Genomic DNA, 5,828 nt, shown 5'->3' with positions numbered 1-5,828 from the left:
AAAGGGGGGGGGGGGGGTGCAGCTCCTAACCTTCCTGTGCCCAACCCTCAGTTACTCCATTTTATAAAGCAGTAGTTTGCCATGAGTTACTCCATTCTGAGTACAAGTAAGCAACCACACTCTGCACAGCCCCACCCTGAGACACAAATTAATAAATAACTTATTGGTGCTCACTTATGGAATTAAATCAGAAGCACATGGATGCAGGGGCGTATCAAACCCATATCAGAGAAACCAGGCCCCAGGAGCTTATCATCTCACAAGACATGTAGCCCCCTCACCTGAAAGACATAAAAGGAGAAGCACCCTGAGACTGGTTGTGGCATCACATACTGACCTGTTATCAGACCATCAAGGAACGTGTCATGAAGTCAACAGGTGACAAACCTGACTCTCTATCTCAGCTTGATCTCCCTGCTTAATGTGGCCTGGTCCCTGGCCTCTAATAAGTTCTGTACTCTGAAAGCTCTGTGTCCTGAACAAATCCTCCAGCTGGTTGCTGGTTTGGAATCTTTGATCACATGCAGTAACATTCTTGCATTTGTGTCTGCTCTCTGCCTTTGCCCTCAGTGTAGCCTCCTGAATCCCTTTGGCCACCTTAAATTTAAATATGTGTGTGTGTGTGTGTATACACACACACACACACACACATATACACACCACATGCACACACACATGCACTCACGCTCCTAGGCCCTCTCTTTCTCTCTTCAGCTTTGTCATAGCACATGTGTGTAGTCAGGGAGAGTATAGAGACAAGAGACACCAAGAAAGGGAGATGCCCCACCCCATTCATTTCTTTTTATGGTTCCTTGACATCTCTCACTAAAAAAAAAAAAATGTGAGCATTCTCTCAAGGCTGCCATTTTGGCCTTGACCTGTATCAGTGTTCCTCTTCCTTGAAGGAAAGAGCAAGGTGTGGGAAACTTTAATCACCTCCCTGAGGCTGCAATCGGAGCCCATCAGGAGGAAGCACCCTGTCCTGGGAAAGCCTTGCCCCCTTAGCCCTTGCACCAGACCTGGGGTGGATTCGGATAGCTCCTTAACACCTGCAGAAATATCCTGGTTTGCTTTGAGATCAGTCTCAACCACTGGGCTTTATCTCCTGGGCTCCCATTCCCCATTTCCCTCCCTGGAAGATATGTCAGATACCAGATTCATGTGTCACTTTAAACATCACACACACACACACACACTCCTGGCCATGCACTCCCCTCAAATCAGCAAGGTGGGGGAATTTGGAACTAGAGGCCACTTGGAAGAGTTGCAGTGAAACAACTACAGGTTGTCACATCAACAAGAATGAGAAAGGTTAGAGGCTAAGAAGTGGTTCCCAGGGTTAGAGGAAGGGCCCAAACAGCAATGCTTCTGCTTGGCTACATGTTCAAATCACCTGGAGAGTTCTATAAACTACGGATGCCTTGGTCTCACCCTCAGACATTTTAATTTACTTGAACTGTGGTGCAGCCCAGGCATCAGAATTGTTATATGCAAAAAAAAAAAAAAAAAAAAAAATTGAGAAATGAGAACTCCTGTCCTAGAGCAATGGTTCTCAAGCTTAAATATGCATCAAAATCTACATCGGGCTTGTTTGAACACAGAGTTCTAGGACCTACCTCCAGAGATTCAGATCGTGGGTCTGGGATGGGGCCCAATAGCTGACATGTCTAATAAGTTCTGAGAACAGCTGGTGTACCATCTAGGACATCTACTGTCCAGTTGTGGTAGAACAGTTGTACTAGGGCCTGGAGGTGGGATTTGAGATATAAGGTTTATTGGGAATGCCACGGGGGAGGTCCAGTGGCAATGAGCTGGACAGATGCCTCCCCAGAAGGCCCAGTGATGATGGGCTGGACAGCTGTACATTTGTTCCATTTGTAGAGGGAGAGAGGTTTTATAAGCTAAGCTACAAAAGCAGTGACATCAGCTTAGCTTGCTTTGCTGCTTGTATGACCAGCATCCCAAGGAATAATATCCAGGGGTATATGCAAAAAAAAAAAAAAAAACAGCTTTCTATAGATGACAATAACTTGCCTAATTCCCAGCATGCATGAGAGAAAACTAGTGTCATTCAGAGTGACATGGTGTTTACTATCCCCTTTTCTTTACAGATGACACAACTGGTCTGCAGGTGTTCTCTGAGATAAAATTTGTTGTTGTTGTTTTTAAGTACACAAAATATAAGGATTAAAGTTAAGTCCACCTACCTGGGCTCCCATTCCCCATTTCCCTCCCTGGAAGATATGACAGATACCAGATCCGTGTGTCACTTTAAACATCACACACACACACACACACACACACACACACTTTTTTTTTTTTTTTTACAGGTGGGTGGATATGATACCCAATTTCCCCTCAAAGGACCATGTATTAAAAAGACCTGGTCACAGCCTGGGGTGCTATTGGGAGGTCATGGAACCTTTAGGGGGTGGAATCTAGTGGCAGGAAGTTAGATCATGGAGGCATGCCTTTGAAGGGGATATGTGACCCTGGCCTTTCCTCTCTCTCTTTGCTTCCTGGCGGCCATGAGGTGAGCAGCTTCCTCCACCATATTCTCCCATTATGATGTGCTGCCTAGCCACAGGCCCAAAAGCAACAAGGCCAAGTGATCATGAACTGAAACTTATGAAAACGTGAGCCAAAATAAAAGTCGATTGTCTCAGGTATATTGTCACAGTGAGGGAAAGCTCACCGACACATCTTCCCTGTTGCTCTTGTCAATGAACGTCACACCCAGGAGATTCTTCTCCACCAGCAACACAGCAGTGGACATTTAGAGGATGGTTATAGCTTCCTGACGTGCTGGGAAGAGACAGAAGTGTCAATCAGTAGGGTGCACACCTGAAGATTGTAACCTCGAGTTTGTCTAGGACTCTGATTTTTTTTTATTTGGCACACCCTTCTGGGTCAACCCCATGACCTGACCTGTTGGCCCTTGTTCTTTGATGTCACACCCCTGCTTTTTGCATCTTGCGTGCGTCATTCATGATATCTGACCTTGACCAAGCCCTGTTCTGCTTCTCCTTTCCTGACTCAAATTCGACATCTCAGAAAGCTTAGCTTATTAACCAAGACAGGGTGGGGCTCCTGCACCCCAACTTCATGGAGCCTGGTTGACACGGAGGCAGGCAGACTTTCTAGATTCAGCTGCTTGTGAGGATGTTAATTTTCAAGAGAAGGCACAGTGGTGCTGTGATCCTGCAGATCTTCCTGTTGCCTACTCCCGGGGGCACACTGATTGTCTACATGGCAAAAAAAAAAAAAAATTTCTTCTAATTCTAGGCCATTGCATGAAGCCCATTCAGTTGATTGGAGGATGGGCTTCGTCATATAGTGGTCTTGGGTCAGTGTTATAAAATTACAAAGTAGAAGCTGCAAAGGGTCTTTAAGCTATAGCCTCAGAAGTTGCTATCATTTCTGCTGCCCTGTTTGGCTCCAACTGAGTTACCAAACTAAGCCACATTCAAGCATTCAGGAAATAAAAACTACCTGTTTTGGAGAAGCTACAAAGTCACATTGTAAAACGCTGCGTGTACCAGGACGGGAGGAGTCGGAGGCTGTATTTTATCTTCCATCCCAATGCACTTGTTTCTTTCAGTTCCTGAGCCAAGGAATTCCTTGAACTCCTCTCAGTCATCCGTTTCCACGATTATAGTTCCTGGGTCTTACTGTCACCAAGTCTGCCGTTCTTCATATTCTCTGTTCACAGCATCCTGGCTTATGATGACTACTTCCCACCTGCAATGCCCACTTTCTCTAGCACCTCAACTCCAAAGGCTGTTTGAGTCAAGTGGCACCCACAGTCCATTGAAATTTCAATTTTCCACTGACCTTCAGCCTCCTCATACCCCTACATGTCATCATCTTAGAATCCATGGCCATCGTTATAATCCCTCCCTTATATACACCCTAAGCTCCTCTGCCCTTTTCTGATCTTGTCATGACTACTTGCCAAAATCCCCATCCTGGCTGGATCCAACTCCCCACCTACACCCAAGAAGTCGAATGTGACTGGAGAAAATCACAACCCTACTGACTGGGATCACTCTACATGGACGGTAGCCATATTCAAGGGGTCCTTACTGCCCATCAGCTGCATTTCCCTCTCTTAGACATTCGTTCTCTAAATCTCCGACATCCTCACTCTTAGCCGATGACCTGGGTTCCTACCTCACTGAGAAAATAGAAGCCCACCCACCAGCTCTCCTTTTCCCAACCCGCCTTTCCTGGGACCTTGTGTTCTGCCTTCTCTTCTGTTTCATGGATACATTCTCCATGCTGCTGTCTAAATCCATCCCTGTCCCTTTGCACAGGACCCCTTACTACTCGAGGACAGTGCTCTAGCAATTTCCTCCTGTCTCATTAGTTTTCTTTTTCTTTTCTCTACTGGGACACTCTCATTAGCACACACCCCCACACTCACTTCTTCCATCTTAAACAAGCAAGCAAATGAAGTCTGTCTTGATTCCATTCCACCTCTAGGTGCAGCCTCATGGCTTCACTCTTCTTTACAATAAAATAACCCAAAAGAATCATTTTACCTGAGTCCGCTTCCATTCCCCCATCCTGTCTAGAACCCAACTTTTCATTCCACTTCATGGGGCCTGCTCTTGTCAAGGACCCCAGTGACCCCCAGATGGCTAAATCCAATGGCCAACCCCCAGTTCTCACTGCACTTGACTACTCAGCACATTTGGCATCGCTTTCACACCCTCTTCTTTGCTACACGTTGTGTGTGTGTGTGTGTGTGTGTGTGTGTGTGTGTGTGTAGGCCATCACACTTTCCTGGTTTTCTCTTATTTCTCTGGCAGCTCCGATTCGGTTCCCACTGCTCGTCTCTGTTCAGTGTTTCAACTTTGAACACGGCGTGCTCCAGGGCCCAGACCTTGAACTCTCCCCCTTTTCTAGCTACTCTTTTTCAGTGGCATCAGTCTCTCTCATGGAACCAAGTGTAACATTCATGCTGAAGAAGCCTAAAAGCACATCTCCAGACAAAATCCAGACTCGGCTCAAGTGTTGGAAATCCACTGGGTTTTCTAAAAGACATCTTCAAATTGAACTCGGATCCCCAAACTCTTTACTGCCACTGCCATCCTCATCTAGAGGTAGATGGCAGCTCCCTCCCTCCATGGCTCCACTCTTGCAAACCTGGCATATAATCTGTTTGAAAAATCTGTTTGCTCTGTCTTTGAATGTTAAAGGATCCAGTTCCTTCACACAATCCATTGCCCCCCCACCTTGGTCCAAGCCACCCAAAAACCTGCACAACCCAAACCATAGTCTGTTTCCAACACAGCAGCCAGAGTGAGCTTTGGAAGTTATTTCAGCCAAGCTGTCCTCTGCCATGCCTCTATGCTGGACTTCAAGGTGGCACACTGGCTGGTCTTCATTCTCTGACCTCATCTTCATCATTCTCCTCTTTCCTCACTCTGCTCCAGCCAAAACGGCTCATGAATGGCCTCAAACATACCAGGTGCATTTCCACCGCAGGGGCTTTGCCCTTGCTCTCTGCCTAGAGGCTCCTCTCCCAGGCGCTGCAGAGCCTGCTCCCTCTCTTCCTTCATTTCTAAGGACGCATTGCTTTCTCAGTGAGGTATTCTCTTATTTAAAATAGAATCTGCAGCCCCCTTCCTTCCCTGCTTTACTTATCATCACTAGACATAGTATATGTTTTCCTTAGTTATTTATCAACGGTTCTTCTGCAATGGAATGCCAGCTCTCCAAGGGCCAGAATGCTGTCGTTCACTGTTGTATCTCTACCCAGTAGGTGCTCAATAAGCACGTTCGAATGGTTGAAAGTCACGAGGGTAGAGGGGGGATGGCTA

This window comes from Marmota marmota, unplaced genomic scaffold (assembly GCF_001458135.2).
Source record: "Marmota marmota marmota unplaced genomic scaffold, marMar, whole genome shotgun sequence".
NCBI classification, from domain to species: Eukaryota; Metazoa; Chordata; class Mammalia; order Rodentia; family Sciuridae; genus Marmota; species Marmota marmota.
The sequence above is the reverse complement of the archived record's forward strand: the minus strand, read 5'-3'. Positions refer to the sequence as shown.